Source organism: Glycine soja, chromosome 14 (assembly GCF_004193775.1).
Source record: "Glycine soja cultivar W05 chromosome 14, ASM419377v2, whole genome shotgun sequence".
Classification (NCBI taxonomy): domain Eukaryota; kingdom Viridiplantae; phylum Streptophyta; class Magnoliopsida; order Fabales; family Fabaceae; genus Glycine; species Glycine soja.
In genome coordinates this window covers 34,502,885-34,520,522 of record NC_041015.1, presented here as the reverse complement: position 1 = coordinate 34,520,522, position 17,638 = coordinate 34,502,885, and the positions used below count along the sequence as shown (strand labels likewise).

The window sequence follows — 17,638 nt, the reverse complement described above, 5'->3', positions numbered from 1 at the left end:
TGCACGCTTCGTGTTCGTTAATTGCCTCTGAGCCTAACTTGCGTCATGCTAATGGACGAAGGGCTAACTGGTGTATGGGGTGCCTAATCACGTATTGAAAACCCTAAGTTGATTTTCGCTTAGTAAATTGAAATAGGGTTGGATTAAGTGGTTGACTGTTAGGGACGAATTCTCCATAACCCAGGATAAGAGAGTGGCTTCTGAATCAGAGGAAACAACCCGTTTTTAATATTAGTAGTTTCGTATTCCATTTTATTTGTTCTGCTCTTTAATTACCAAACAACCAACCCCCCCCCCCCCCCCATCGTTACTGTTACTGCAAGTATATTATGAACATTTGGTTTGTCACTGCTCGTTGGGAAACGACCTAGGATCACTTCCTAGTTACTGCATTTTCATGTTTATTTGATTCGGGTACGGCCTCGATCAAATTTGGCGCCGTTGCCGGGGAGCAGTGTCCAAAGGTTCATAATAGCTAGCTACTGTTGTGTGTTTAATCCTTTCGTGTTTTAATTGTTAGTATTGTGTTAGTATGTGTGTTAGTGTTGATTAGTGTCCTGGTATTTTGTTTAATGTGTGTTCTGTTTCAGTTTTACCATTAAGCGTTTCCCCTGTTTCAGTCTTGGGTGTTTTGCTGTGAAGATTGTGCTTGAAAACAGAGTAGTAGTAGAAATCAGCTTGCGGAAAAACAGAGTAGTAGTAGAAATCAATTAGAGACGGATTTTAGCGACCACCCATGCTGAATTAATTGGGATTTTTTTGTTTTAGTAGCTAGGGTTGTTATTTTTGGCTGAATTTTTTTGTGGTAACTTCTTTTAATCCATATTTTGTGGGAAAAATAGCTAGAGCCTTTAGTTTGGTCAGATTTGAAAGTTCCAAAAAACTAGCAAATTTTGTGTTTGTCAAAACTTCAAACGGCCATAACTTTTGCTCCGGTTATCAGAATCGCAATTATTATATATGCATTTGGGGTAGAAAAAAATTTCCTACGCCGTGGCAGCTGGCCTATGGCCGGCTGAGGTCTCCATCGTCCAAAAAAGCGATTCTGTCAAAAGTTTTTTATTTTTCAAGTTTTATTCACTTATTTTTCTTAACCTACCAATTTTAGCTTTCATAGTTAGACTTTGAATTTTTGTCTGAAATTTTTTGTGCTATCTTCTCATCATTTTATAAGGTTGCTCACAAAAATTTCAAGTCATTTGGATATCATTTGAGGGTAGCTGTAGTTCAAACCTACACCTTTATTTACATGACAAGGCAACTAGTTGTGTGCATGCTGAATGTAGTGTATGACTAGAGGCAATCCATCTGACTTACAACCCTTTGATCCTGAGATAGATAGGACATTTCATAGATTAGTTAGGCATCATTTTATACCTTTTGATCATTCTGAGCATTCCATAACTGGTGAATCTGTGCATTCTGTTATTGGTGATTTTGAACATCCTGATCTTGAGCATTATAATTTTGAGCATTCTGCTTCTGAGCATTCTGATTTTGCACATTCTGAGAACATGGCACAACCTCCACCTCGTGAGAGGACTCTAAGGGAAATGGCTGCACCTGATTTCACCTATGAAAGCTTGTGCATCCAATACCCTGATGAGGATGTCCCATATGTTCTTAAGACTGGACTGATTCATTTGCTTCCAAAGTTTCATGGCCTTGCAGGTGAAGACCCGCACAAACATTTGAAAGAATTTCACATTGTCTGCTCCACCATGAAACCCCAGATGTCCAAGAGGATCACATATTTCTGAATGCTTTTCCTCATTCATTAGAGGGAGTGGCAAAGGACTGGCTGTATTACCTTGCTCCAAGATCCATCACGAGCTGGGATGACCTTAAGAGAGTATTCTTAGAAAAAATTTTCCCTGCTTCCAGGACCACAGCCATCAGGAAGGATATCTCAGGTATTAGACAACTCAGTGGAGAGAGCCTGTATGAGTACTGGGAGAGATTTAAGAAACTATGTGCCAGTTTCCCCCACCATCAGATTTCAGAACAGCTTCTTCTCCAATATTTTTATGAAGGACTCAGTAATATGGAGAGAAGTATGATAGATGCTGCCAGTGGTGGAGCCCTTGGAGACATGACTCCTGCTGAAGCCAGAAATTTAATTGAGAAGATGGCCTCCAACTCCCAGCAGTTTAGCGCCAGAAATGATGCCATAGTCATTAGAGGAGTGCATGAGGTAGCTACAAACCCATCTGCATCATCTGAAACTAAGAAGCTTGAAGGCAAACTGGATGCGTTGGTCAACTTGGTAACCCAGCTGGCCTTGAATCAGAAATCTGTACCTGTCGCAAGGGTTTGTGGTTTGTGCTCCTCTGCTGACCACCATACAGACCTTTGCCCTTCCATGCAGCAACCTGGAGCAATTGAGCAGCCTGAAGCTTATGCTGCAAATATTTACAATAGACCTCCTCAACCTCAGCAGCAAAATCAACCACAGCAGAGCAATTATGACCTTTCCAGCAACAGATACAACCCTGGATGGAGGAATCACCCTAACCTCAGATGGTCCAGCCCTCAGCAACAACAACAGCAGCCTGCTCCTTCCTTCCAAAATGCTGCTGGCCCAAGCAGACCATACATTCCTCCACCAATCCAACAACAACAACAACCCCAGAAACAGCCAACAGTTGAGGCCCCTCCACAACCTTCCCTCGAAGAACTTGTGAAGCAAATGACTATGCAGAACATGCAGTTTCAGCAAGAGACCAGAGCCTCCATTCAGAGCTTAACCAATCAGATGGGACAATTGGCTACTCAATTGAATCAACAACAGTCCCAGAATTCTGACAAGCTGCCTTCTCAAGCTGTCCAAAATCCCAAAAATGTCAGTGCCATTTCATTGAGGTCGGGAAAGCAGTGTCAAGGACCTCAACCCGTAGCACCTTCCTCATCTGCAAATGAACCTGCCAAACTTCACTCTATTCCAGAAAAAGGTGATGACAAAAATCTACCTAACAATTTCTGTGCAGGTGAATCTTCTTCCACAGGTAATTCTGATTTGCAGAAGCAGCACATTCCCCCTCTTCCATTCCCTCCAAGAGCAGTTTCCAACAAAAAAATGGAAGAGGCAGAGAAAGAGATCTTGGAAACATTTAGAAAAGTAGAGGTAAACATACCTCTGTTAGATGCAATAAAGCAAATTCCAAGATATGCCAAATTCTTGAAGGAGCTGTGCACTAATAAGCGGAAGCTTAAAGGAAGTGAACGAATTAGCATGGGCAGAAATGTCTCCGCATTGATTGGTAAATCTGTTCCTCAAATTCCTGAAAAATGCAAAGATCCAGGTACATTCAACATACCTTGTATTATAGGGAATAGTAAGTTTGACAATGCCATGCCAGATTTAGGAGCCTCTGTTAGTGTTATGCCTCTGTCGATTTTTAATTCTCTATCTCTAGGTCCCTTGCAGTCAACTGATGTGGTAATTCATTTAGCTAATAGAAGTGTTGCCTATCCTGTTGGTTTCATAGAAGATGTCTTAGTTAGAGTTGGTGAACTGATTTTCCCTGTTGATTTTTATATCTTGAATATGGAAGATGGATTTTCTCAAGGATCAGTTCCCATCATTCTAGGCAGACCCTTTATGAAAACTGCTAGAACTAAGATAGATGTTTATGCAGGCACACTGTCCATGGAGTTTGGTGATATAACTGTTCATTTTAATATTCTGGATGCTATGAAATACCCATCTGAAGATCTTTCTGTATTTCGTGCTGAAATAATTGACCATGTTGTTGATGAATACATGACTGATCTTTATTCTAATCTGCATGCCTCTCACTCTTCATGCATTGAGTCTGAAATTGTACTTGATCATATGTCTGAATTTGATGCTGAGAGTGAATCTGAGAGTGATATTGATTGCATGCCTGGTGGTGGTGTTTTACCTCTTGAGATTGATTTTATAGAGTCAGATAGGACTAACCATGTTTCAGGAAGTACACATACCTCTGACTTTCTTTATGAGGTAAAGGCTGAGAAACCATCTCCTTCTACCACTGTCCAGCCGACCACACCAGAATTGAAGCCTCTGCCATCAAATTTAAAATACGCTTACTTGGATGATAGCAAGAGTTTTCCAGTGATTATATCTGCCTCCCTTGCTGATGAGCAAGAGGAGAAGTTGTTGTCAGTTCTCAAGAAGCATAAGAAGGCTATAGGCTGGACCCTGGCGGACATTCCTGGTATTAGCCCATCCACATGTATGCATCGAATAAATTTAGAGGATGGAGCTAAACCAGTAAGACAGCCACAGAGAAGACTCAACACGGTGATTCTTGATGTAGTGAAGAAGGAAATAACCAAGCTTTTGCAAGTTGGAATCATTTATCCTATCTCCGACATCCAATGGGTGAGTCCCGTCCAGGTAGTCCCGAAAAAGACTGGCCTCACAGTGATCAGAAATAAGAAGGAGGAGCTGATTCCTACTCGGGTGCAGAACAGTTGGAGAGTCTGCATTGACTATAGGAGGCTGAACCAGCTTACCAAAAAGGACCATTTTCCCCTGCCATTCATTGACCAGATGCTTGAACGCCTGGCAGGTAAATCCCACTACTGTTTCCTTGATGGTTTTTCTGGTTATATGCAAATTACTATTGCTCCTGAGGATCAGGAAAAGACCACATTCACCTGCCCTTCGGCACTTTTGCTTATAGGAGGATGCCTTTCGGCCTGTGCAATGCCCCTGGTACCTTCCAGCGGTGCATGATTAGTATTTTCAGTGATTTTTAGAAAATTGCATAGAGGTGTTTATGGATGATTTCACTGTATATGGATCCTCTTTTGATGGTTGTTTGAATAGTTTGGAAAAAGTTTTGAATAGATGCATTGAAACTAACCTTGTTCTAAATTTTGAAAAATGTCATTTTATGGTTGAGCAAGGTATAGTTTTAGGCCACATTATTTCCAATAAGGGTATTGAAGTAGATCCTGCAAAAATTTCTGTTATTTCACAATTGCCTTACCCCTCTTGTGTGCGAGAGGTGCGATCTTTTCTTGGTCATGCAGGATTCTACAGGCGCTTTATAAGGGATTTTAGCAAAGTAGCCCTTCCACTGTCCAACTTGTTGCAAAAGAAGGTGGAGTTTGACTTTAATGACAGATGCAAAGAGGCTTTTGATTGCCTCAAAAGAGCGTTGACTACCACCCCCATCATCCAGGCACCTGATTGGACAGCCCCTTTTGAGCTTATGTGTGATGCATCAAATTATGCATTGGGGGCTGTCCTTGCTCAGAAAATTGATAAATTGCCCAGGGTGATATATTATGCTTCTAGGACTTTAGATGCTGCCCAAGCAAATTATACTACTACTGAGAAAGAGCTTCTAGCCATAGTTTTTGCTCTTGAAAAATTTCGATCTTATTTGCTTGGTACTCGCATTATTGTTTATACTGACCATGCAGCTCTAAAGTACTTGTTGAAGAAGGCTGATTCTAAGCCTAGGTTGATCCGATGGATGCTCTGGCTCCAAGAGTTTGACTTGGAGATCCGTGATAGGAGCGGAGCACAAAATCTAGTTGCTGATCATTTGAGTCGGATCGAACGTGTCTCTGATGCAGATTCACCTATTCTGGATGATTTCCCGGATGATCATTTGTATATATTGTATAGTATTTCTGACTCTCTTTCTACTCCCTGGTTTGCTAACATTGTCAATTATTTAGTTGCCTCTGTTTTTCCTCCCTTAGCATCTAAGGCCCAAAAAGATAAGATTAAAAGTGATGCTAAGCATTTTATTTGGGATGACCCCTACTTGTGGAAATTGTGCAGTGATCAGGTCATTAGACGGTGCATTCCAGATCATGAGACTGACTCAATCCTGCAGTTCTGTCATTCTTCCGCACCGGGAGGTCATCTAGGTGTTCAAAGGACAGCTCGCAAAGTTCTTGATTGTGGTTTTTATTGGCCCACCATCTTCAAAGATGCGTGGAAGATTTGCAGCACTTGTGAGCAGTGTCAGAGAGCAGGAAATACACTTACATGGCGACAACAAATGCCTCAGCAACCTATGCTATTCTGTGAGGTGTTTGATGTCTGGGGTATAGATTTCATGGGTCCTTTTCCTGTCTCTTTTGGTTATGTTTATATTCTCCTTGCAGTTGATTATGTTTCAAAATGGGTGGAAGCCAAGCCCACTAGAACTAATGATGCTAAAGTTGTCGCAGACTTTGTCAGGTCTAATCTGTTTTGCAGGTTTGGAGTACCTAAAGCAATTGTTAGTGATCAAGGAACCCATTTTTGCAACAGGACAATGCATGCCCTGCTTAAAAAGTACGGGGTGGTACATAGGGTATCCACACCATACCACCCCCAGACTAATGGACAGGCAGAAATTTCTAACAGGGAAATCAAGAGAATTCTAGAGAAGATTGTGCAGCCAAGCAGGAAAGATTGGAGTACCAGGCTTGATGATGCTCTCTGGGCACATCGGACTGCCTACAAAGCACCCATAGGAATGTCTCCTTATCGGGTTGTCTTTGGAAAGGCATGTCATCTTCCAGTGGAAATTGAGCACAAAGCATACTGGGCAGTGAAGACTTGCAACTTCTCTATGGATCAAGCTGGCGAGGAAAGGAAGTTGCAACTGAGTGAGTTAGATGAAATCTGCCTAGAAGCCTACGAGAATGCCAAGTTCTACAAAGAAAAGACCAAGAAGTTCCATGATAGCATGATAGTTAAAAAAGACTTCGTGGTTGGGCAAAAAGTGTTATTGTATAATTCTAGGCTTGGACTCATGAGTGGTAAGTTGAGGTCTAACTGGATTGGTCCTTTTGTTGTTACTAATGTTTTTCCTTATGGTACAGTTGAGATCAAAAGCGACTCCACAAACAAGAGCTTCAAGGTCAATGGACATCGACTTAAGCCATTCCTCACGAACCCTTCTTTAGTGGACGTAGTGGTGGAAGAGACTTCCTTACTCCACCCTACTCTTCCTCCACCATGACTTAGGGAGTTTTTCTTTTCCTATCTCTTTCTTTGCTTTTATTACACTTGTCCGATTCTCTTTGATGATTTAATTGTTTTTAATCTTTTAATTGTGCTACATTGAGGACAATGTGTTGTTTAAGTATGGGGGGGGGAGTGTTCTTTGGTTTTGCTAGTTTTGTTGGTTTTGTTAATTTGTTAGTTGTGTTAATTTGTTAATGTTGTTAGTTTCGTCGGATTTTCAGTTTAATATTTTGGGTCAATTTCATGTGCACGTACGACTTTGCATGTTTTTCTTTGAATTATAGGATATGTTCAAGAAATGGGTAATTGTTTTGAAAATAAAAGTTCTTGACATTTTGTGACTTGAAATCCTTGATTCTTCTCTACATGTCATGATAGTTTTGAAAGCTCAATTTGAAAGTGATGATTTTACCTTTGTGAGAATTTGAGCCATCCATCATTATAATCATTTGGTGTGTTTTGCCCCATTGATTGCTTGCACAATAGCCTTGGCTTGATTCTTGTTGATGCGTCCTAATTCACATGCATATTTGGAAATGATTAAGGAAATTTTGTTCTTATAAGCTTCTAGCCAAATGGACTTACCTAGAATTAATTCCTTTGATAACCCTTTTGAGCCTTGTTTCCCTTTCCTTGTTTTGAAGCTCACTACAAGCCTTAAGTGAAAAACCATGATATTACCATATCCTTAAGGAATTTTGGAGCTTTGGAATTGTTTTGGGAATAAGTGTGGGGGTTTTTTGTTTCATTGGACAACTTGTTTTGTTGGCTAGGCTTCATGATGTATTTTGGGCCATACTTGATGTACATTGTATATTGGTTAAATGTTGGACATGCTGAATGAAATTTTGTTTCTCAAAGACCAAAGAGTAAAAAAAAAAAAAAAAATTCGAAAAAAGAAAAAGAAAAGCAATAAAGTTGAGTGAATAAGATCTTAAATGGCACAAGAATGATGAAACTCTTGGTTCTACTCTTCATGTTTAATTTTTATCTTTACTTCTTTTTATTTTCTTAATATGCACTTATTCCCATTTGCTCCTCTATTCCTTTGGGATTTAGCCACTTATTCCATATTTCTCCATACCTTGTCCTTGGCCCCATTACAACCTTAAAAGACCTTTTGATCCTCATGTGCTTGTGTTTATGGGTTGATTGTCAATTTTAGAATCTTGCCAAGTTTATGTGGTGTTTGCTTTCATGGGTGCTTTGAGGGTAAATAGTAGCCTAGACACTTGAGAGATAGAGTGTATATCTTGTGAGGCTTTATCACTTTTCATTCTTGAGCTGATTAACTATTTTGCCATGATTGGGTTGCTTGGATGATTTTCATGAATGTCTTGACTTTTTGGATCTCCTTATGTTAGATGTTACCCATTCCTTTCATTCCTTGATGTTCATTGAGAAATATGTGAATGTTTTTGTTTGTCTCCCTTTCATATCCTTGGATTTTGTTCTTTGTTTCATTTTGCCCAGGAGTGCAAAAGGCTAAGTATGGGGGGTTTTGATGTGCCATCATTTTCTTCTATTTTCTAAACCCTTTTTGCACCATTTTAATTATTGATTGGTCTTAATTGTCAATTAATTAGGCAGTTTTATTATTTGGGCTCATTTAGCTAATTTGATGTTTTTAATCTAATTTCAGGAATTAATGAAACATTGGGCTTAATCCGGATTTTGGTTGTGGACTTGAAAAGGGCAAATAAAGAAGCGCTTACCTTAGTTAATTTCTAATTAGGAAATTTCGCAATTTTATTTTATGTTGTTCAGTGTTTATTTCGTTTTGGGCCAGAGTATTGTAATAGGGCCCAGTGACTTTGAGTGACTCTTTTTAAATAGCTGCCTTGGGATTTGTGCAGGGCATTCTATTCTGTTATGCTATTTTCATTATTCAGAGCTTTGGTTTTAGGTTTTCACATTTTTCTGTTCTCTTGCTACAGTTCTCGTTCTTAATGCAAATTTCCGTTTTCTGCTTCTAATTACGAGTTCATTCTTGCTTCTTCTTCTACTTTCATTTACGTTTCTGTTCATTTACGTTTCTGTTCATTTATGTTCTTGTTCATTTACGTTTCTGCTTCATGTTTCATTTGCGTTTTCTGTTTGAATCCATGGAAGGCTAGATTTTCTGGTGTTATTTCCTTTTGAGGACGAAGCCCAACTCTCTTTGAGGTTGCATTTGTAATGTGGTTTCCTGGCAGTTTTCCCTTCACCAGTTATCCCAATTTCGTGAATATTAATCAGTGCACGCTTCGTGTTCGATTAATTGCCTCTGAGCCTAACTTGCGTTCATGCTTAATGGACGAAGGGCTAACTGGTGTATGTGGTGCCTAATCACGTATTGAAAACCCTAAGTTGATTTTCGCTTAGTAAATTGAAATAGGGTTGGATTAAGTGGTTGACTGTTAGGGACAAATTCTCCATAACCCAGGATAAGAGAGTGGCTTCTGAATCAGAGGAAACAACCCGTTTTTAATATTAGTAGTTTCGTATTCCATTTTATTTGTTCTGCTCTTTAATTACCAAACAACCAACCCCCCCCCCCCCATCGTTACTGTTACTGCAAGTATATTACGAACATTTGGTTTGTCACTGCTCGTTGGGAAATGACCTAGGATCACTTCCTAGTTACTACATTTTCATGTTTATTTGATTCGGGTACGGCCTCGATCAATTACCCTTCAATCTTTGGTTTCTGGGTGGATGACCCAGTCTGGGTAGGTGACCCAGAAGATGCCGAAGAACCTTTTTTGGTAGTTGGCTCTGATAGATCCAATTTGAATCCTTTTCCAGAACTCCGACCTCCTCTCAGGGAGGTTCCTATTGCCTTAGGAGGCATCACTGGTTTTCTGTAAGAATTCACAGGTAAGGTAGTTAGGTAGAGAGTTTGAGGTGCCCTTGATATATTCTATATCAAAATAAAAAACACTTAAAATTGCTTGCCATCTTGTAAAAATCTGTTTTGAGGCAAGGTTTTTAACATCTTTTTGTAGAATATCTTTGGCTAACTTACAATCAACCTGAATTAAAAAAATTTGATTTAACAAATTTGATTGAAATTTGGAAATGCACAAAACAATTGCTAAAACTTCTTTCTTTATAGTTGAATATTTTAGTTGTGCAAAATTCCAATGCTTTGATGTATATGCAATGACATGTTCTTGGCTATGGGCTCTTTGTTTGAGGATGCCACTATAACCTATGTCTGATGCATCAGTTTCAACAATTTTGAATGCCTATGGGATAGAAAGATACATACATTTTATGGATTGGACTTTGAGTTTGATATCTTTGACTATTTGAGTATGGTGGTCAGACCAGGAAGGCAAATTTTTCTTTAGCCTATCATGCAATGGTTTGACAATGTTGTTTAAATATGGGGCAAATTATCCTACATAATTCAGACAACCTAGGAATCATTGTAACTGGGTTTTGTCCAAAATTTGGTCGGGGAATTTGCTAGCAAATTCTATTGATCTGTCTATTGGAATGATTGTGCCTTGATATATATTATGACCAAGGAACCTAATTCGAGTTTGAAAAAGATTGATTTTTGATTTGGAAACTGCTAGACCATTATGTTTGATGATATGGATGAAGGTTTGTAGGTGTTTGAAATGTTGATCAATGTTTTGAGAGAAGATTAGAACATCACCTACGTAGACAATGACGAACTTTGAATAAGGATTGAAAATGTCATTCATGATTTTTTGGAATTATGAAGGGGCAATCTTCAAACCGAATGCCATTACATTCTACTCGTATTGCCCGAAAGGTACAGTGAAGGTTGTTTTGTACCTTTCTGATTCTTGGATCTGAATTTGCCAAAATCCAGATTTCATATCAAATTTGGAAAGTATTTTTGCAGAATTTAGTTTGTTGAGTAAAATTTTTTTGTTTGGAATAGGATACTGTCGCAACCTAACCTTTTGCGGGCAAGCGAAGCGAGGCTCACGAGTGCGTTTTCCAAAGGAGGAAAATGCGCGGAGTCGCCACCAACGTTTATTTGTGGAAAACGTCGGAAAAACCAAAGGAAACCGGTCATAAAGAATATTCCAAGTTCGGGAGTTGTATTTACGTTTGAGGAAGGTATTAGCACCTCTCACGTTAGTCTTAAAGGACAACAGCCTTATTTTTAGAATTGTGTGAAATTGTGTTACCCTAACTTCTATTTCTTTTTTATTTTTGAGGTCGACAAAAGCGGGGCTCTTGCTCCTACGTACCCTCCATTGAAGAGGCAATCAGACCTACGTAGTTCTTTTTTAAGGGTGAATCAAGCAATTCTTTTTACTTGGAAGGTGGTCATTTTAAGGCGTTGGACCTTAAAAATGATCCATTTTTACTTGGTGAGAAAAATTGAGATATTGAACCTTAAAATCCTTTTTTAGTGATTTTTCGCGGACGAGCTTGACTTTGTGAGTTGATTTTAGCCTTAGTTTCACTTTAGTTATTAGTCAATTCAATTAAGAAAGAGAAATCCCAAAGAGAAACGTCCAATTGATTTTTTTTGCTTTATTTTACTAAAAGTTATTTTTTGATTATTATCTTATTATTTTACCTCTTTTTGGTTTCCAACGTGGTTACAGCGTGACCGAACGATCAGATTTCATTTTAACAGAAAATAACGGATATTACAAATCAAATGATCGGTGGAAATTTATTTTATTTTTTTATTAGGCGAGAAAATGACTTAAGTAAATGACTGAAGCACATCAAAAGGGGATACGGAAAGTAAATGAAATGATAATAGAAGTACGCGAAACAAATGAGAACCACCACGGGTACATAGAATGAATTGAAAAGTTCGATTTCGGGAACTTACCGGTTGAAGACTGAAGAACGACGAAGAACGAACGATAAATGACGAAGAACGGTTGAAAATCTTTGCGAAATCACCCAAGGAAACATTACGGAAGCGCCTCGGCCTGGATTTTCTTCACGGAAACAATTTTCCCCACTGATTTCTAGTGAATAAGAAGTGCCAAGAAGGTTGAACCCCTTCCTTCTTCACTCCTCCCTCTATTTATAGCAAAATAGGGGAGGAGCTTGCCACCCAGCTCGCATAGGGGAGGAGCTTGCCACCCAGCTCACCCAGGCGAGCCAGGTTGCTTCCTCCAGAAGCAACCGCCTCCTGGAGGAAGAACCTGGAAGGCCCAAGTGGGCCTGGTTGCTATTTGCACCCCCTTTTTTACTAAATAAACCCCTTTGCTTTTTTTTTGTGATTTTTTTTCCGTAATGTTACAAAACTTTACGAATTTCGTAATGATACTTGTTTTCTTTCCATAAGGTTATGGAACCTTACGGATCATGTAATTACTCCTTTTTTTAGCTTTCGGAAAGTTACGGAAACTCACGGATTGCGTAATAATACTTTTTTTTTGATTTCCGGCACGTTACGGAATTCCACGGATTGCGTAACAATGCTTTCTTTTGATTTCCGGCATGTCTCGGAAATTCACATATTGTACAACAAAGGGTGCCAAGTACCTCGAAGCTGTCAACAAAGGTTGCATGCCATCAAACAATGGTCCCAGGACGAAATTAGGGTATGACAGTTGCCCCTCTTTACTTACCTTTTATCGGAGATAAGTGGAAAGCAAAGATAAAACACTGATTTCATCCGTCTTCGCTCTCTCCGTGATTAGTCTATGACGACTTCCGTCTCTCCTTCTTCTTTCTCTGCACAACACAAAACAAACACAAACAGCAAAAACACCAATAACATAATATACACATATACACATGTTTTGCGAAGGAACCGATCGGGAAAATAACAAAAAAAACCCTATTTCCCAGTCACCGGAGGCTCCACGCTTGATAACGGAGGACACATGAACAACGCTAGGCAATCAATTCATGGGGCTCCGAATAGGATGGTGGAGCATACATGAACAGCGCTAGGCAATCAATTTGTCGGGCTCCGAACTCAATGGTGGAGGATGCATGAATGAAAATCAATTCATGGGACACCAGATAAGATTTGAGGGTGGAAGATAGACGAACAGCGCTAGGCAATCAATTCGTGGGGCTCCAGACTCGATTGTGGAGGATGCATGAACAGCGCTAGGCAATCAATTCATGGGTCTCCGAATAAGATTAGAGGGTGGAGGATAGATGAACAGCGCTAGGCAATCAATTCATGGGTCTCCGAATAAGATTTGAGGGTGGAGGATAGGCGAACAGCGCTAGGCAATCAATTCGCGGGGCTCCAGACTCGATGGTGGAGGACAAATGAACAGCGCTAGGCAATCAATTCATGGGTCTCTGAATAAGATTTGAGGGTAGAGGATCGGCGAACAACGCTAGGCAATCAGTGCACGGGGCTCCAGGCTCGATGGTGGAGGACACATGAAAAGTGCTAGACAATCAATTCATGGGTCTCTGAATAAGATTTGAGGGTGGAGGATAGGAAAACAATGCTAGGCAATTAATTCGCGGGACTCCAGATTCGATGGTGGAGGACACATGAACAGCGCTAGGCAATCAATTCATGAGTCTCCGAATAAGATTTGAGGGTGGAGGATAGGCGAACAACGCTAGGCAATCAATTCGTGGGGCTCCAGACTGGATGGTGGAGGACACATGAACAACGCTAGGCAATCAATTCATGGGTCTCCGAATAAGATTTGAGGGTGGAGGATAGGCGAACAACGCTAGGCAATCAATTCGCGGGGCTCCAGACTCGATGGTGGAGGACACATGAACAGCGCTAGGCAATCAATTCAGGGGTCTCCGAATAAGATTTGAGGGTGGAGGATAGGCGAACAGCGCTAAGCAATCAATTCGTGGGGCTCCAGACTCGATGGTGGAGGACAAATGAACAACACTAGGCAATCAATTCATGGGTCTCCGAATAAGATTTGAGCGTAGAGGATCGGCGAACAGCGCTAGGCAATCAGTTCACGGGGCTCTAGGCTCGATGGTGGAGGACACATGAAAAGCGCTAGGCAATCAATTCATGGGTCTCTGAATAAGATTTGAGGGTGGAGGATAGGAAAACAACGCTAGGCAATCAATTCGCGGGACTCCAGATTCGATGGTGGAGGACACATGAACAGCGCTAGGCAATCAATTCATGGGTCTCCGAATAAGATTTGAGGGTGGAGGATAGGTGAACAGTGCTAGGCAATCAATTCGCGGGGCTCCAGACTCGATGGTGGAGGACACATGAACAGCGCTAGGCAATCAATTCATGGGTCTCCGAATAAGATTTGAGGGTGGAGGATAGGCGAACAGCGCTAGGCAATCAATTCGTGAGGCTCCAGACTCGATGGTGGAGGACACATGAACAGCGCTAGGCAATCAATTCATGGGTCTCCGAATAAGATTTGAGGGTGAAAGATAGGCGAACAGCGCTAGGCAATCAATTCGCGGGGCTCCAGACTCGATGGTGGAGGACACATGAACAGCGCTAGGCAATCAATTCATGGGTCTCCGAATAAGATTTGAGGGTGGAGGATAGGCGAACAACGCTAGGCAATCAATTCACGGGGCTCCAGACTCGATGGTGGTCGACACATGAACAGTGCTAGGCAATCAATTCATAGGTCTCCGAATAAGATTTAAGGGTGGAGGATAGGCGAACAGTGCTAGGAAATCAATTCGCGGGGCTCCAGACTCGATGGTGGTGGACACATGAACAGCGCTAGGCAATCAATTCATGGGTCTACGAATAAGATTTGAGGGTGGAGGATAGGCGAACAACGCTAGGCAATGAATTCGCGGGGCTCCAGACTCGATGGTGGGGGACACATGAACAGCGCTAGGAAATCAATTCATGGGTCTCCGAATAAGATTTGAGGGTGGAGGATAGGCGAACGACGCTAGGCAATCAATTCGTGGGGCTCCAGACTCGATGGTGGAGGACACATGAACAGCGCTAGGCAATCAATTCATGGGTCTCCGAAAAAGATTTAAGGGTGGAGGATAGGCGAGCAGCGCTAGGCAAATAATTTGCGGGGCTCTAGACTCGATGGTGGAGAACACATGAACAACGCTAGGCAATCAATTCATGGGTCTCCGAATAAGATTTGAGGGTGGTGGATAAGCGAACAGCGCTAGGAAATCAATTCGCGGGGCTCCAGACTAGATGGTGGAGGACACATGAACAGCGGTAGACAATCAATTCATGGGTCTGCGAATAAAATTTGTTGGCAGGACCGAATGGTCCACCGGGTTTTTTTTCCACCTAAAAAGGGAAGCATGCATTTTGCAAAGAAAAATAAATCATTCGCGAGAGCATCATATCTTAGAGAAACAATATACCCATGTCAACATTTAGCTTTTAAATGAAAACATTCAGGGGAAACGTCGGGTCAAACTGAAACTGGGAATAAAGTCACTCATAGTTTATAAAAACTCACACAGATAAGTGTTTTACCCTAATTCTAAACCATAACTGCACCATGACTTTATTTTGCACATGATTTCCTATCGAACCAAAAGATCATATGCACGATCACGGATCAATAGGATTTTCTCGAAGGTAGTGTTTTGGAGAGGAAGCTGGGTGTTTCGGTCTTTTCCTCTTTGTTTAGGTGGGGCTGGATATCGCCAGTCGAGAACGACTTTGAATGGCAATCCCAAAGGAAGAACCACTTAAAAAATGGTTTTTCTCTTTGCCGGCGGTTATTTACCTCACCGAAAATTTATTTGGTCCGAAGATCTCCTGTCCTCTCTTTCTTTTATGGATCGGGAATTATTCTGTTTTCCTCCGATTTTTTCCATTTTACTTTCTTCCGATCTTTGATGGAGAATCCTTCTTTTCCTTTCTTTTCATTTCTTCCTTTTCTTTCTTTTCATTTCTCCCTTTCCATTTCTTTCTTTGGGAATTCGGGTTTTAGCATTCATTATTTGCTCTCTCTTGAGGAGATTCTGCTGTCCTTTTCTTCGGGGGAAAGGATGAGGATTCTTTTCATAGGCCAAGGTTCAAAGTAGCCTAAGGTTGTGTCTCAACATGGTCTTTTCATCGTGGGAGCCCGATCTTGATATCTGGGGCAAAACAAACTCGTGTGTCAAGGTGTCGGTCTCGAGTTGAATTTCCATATTATTTCCACGAGGCACGTGTAACAATGATGATTTGGAAACAACGTGCAAAATTAGTCATGGCCACAACTAGGTGGGTACTCAAGCATCCAGTTTATGGCATTGTGATACTAAGGCTTGGGATTTACACAAGTAGACCCAATATTTCCAAATTATGTTCTTTCATCGGTTCAATGAATCCATCCATTCTTATCTCGGTTATCCAGGAAAATAAACTCTAAGCGTCAGTCCCTTGTTTCCAAAAGATATGTTTGCTCTCTACGAATGATTTATGCTTCCTATGACCATAACATGCCGACCTTCAAGGTCTTTCTTTCTTTTTATTTTTGTTTCATTTTTTATGTTTACAAAAAACTATACATCCATTGCCATCTATGAGAAAAACAATTTTCTTTGTACACCTACATTCCTATACATGACGAACTTTTTCTGTACACACGCATTAAAACTCTTTCTCTTTACATCAACATGGTCTATATACAAACCCTATTCCTATTCAAAGATTTCTTTTTCATTTTTTCCAACACACACTCGTAGTTTATACAAAAATTTCTTTATATCCACTCGTCGCTCACACACAAGAATTTCTTTTCACACATTATTTACACACACAAAATCCTTCTATACACATTTTTTCTTTTACATATAAAAAAAACTCTTTTCTTTTCTTTATATATATAGACACAACATTTGTTCACAACGCCTCTTTCTTTTTTCTATTCTTGGTGTTATCATGATTTTCGTTTGTTTTATTTTTAGGACGGCGTTCCTAAAGGAAAACTCTATAAGGTTCTGGAATTTCAACAAACATTACCGACAATAACGGAGTAAGCACTAACGCAACAATCCAAACAAAACGTATGCACAAAACAAACGACGATCGAAAAAACAAAACAAACATTAGTCCCTCAAGTCATAGAAATAAGATAACATACAAATAATAAATGATGGAACATATGGATTTGGGGATCCCACGGTCATGTGGCTCCGCATGCCACCGGACTCTTGGGTCACGATAACAAAAGGTGGGGTGGTCGACAAAAGCAGGGCTTTTGCTCCTACGTATCCTCAATTTGTGATCAGGAACTCAGACCTACGTAGTTCTTGATAACTGTGAGACTAAAAATAGTCTCGGTGTTTTCTTCACTAAAATGCGAACATGCTTTAGTAAAGAGACCAAACTTCCAACTGATCAGAGCAACATATGCTTTTTTTTATGAAAAATGATGTGTCTATCGGGGAAGGAGAGTATGCTGATGAAATTTTCTCACAACCATAAATGAGATTTTGGATGTTAGCATTTCGTTTCTAAACGACCATTTAGAGGAAACACTGGGTCCAACAAAAATAGGAGAAAATCACTCAAAGTGTATCAATCTCACACAGGTAAGTGTTTTATCCTAATTCCGAACCATAGATATGTCATGACTTGATTTTGCAAATCATTTCCTATCAAATCAAAGATTACATGTGTGATCATGGATCAATAGGACTTATTTTGGGAATGGTTTTTAGGTGGAGAATTTGGCTTTGAGTGTTTTTGTCTTTTCCTCTTCTGTTTTTGTTTAGTGCGTGGCGAGAAAGTCGCTAGCGCACAGGATTTTGTCGGCAATCAAAGGGAGAGGACCACTT

General features: G+C 40.4%; 1 non-coding gene across 1 annotated transcript; it reads right to left on the bottom strand.

Moving 5' to 3' along the window:
- Positions 1–1,891: 1,891 nt before the first annotated feature.
- LOC114385545 lies at positions 1,892–1,998 on the bottom strand. Its single transcript, XR_003660914.1, has one exon. It is a non-coding gene; the product is annotated as a small nucleolar RNA R71 (small nucleolar RNA).
- Between the last annotated feature and the right edge of the window lie 15,640 nt (positions 1,999–17,638).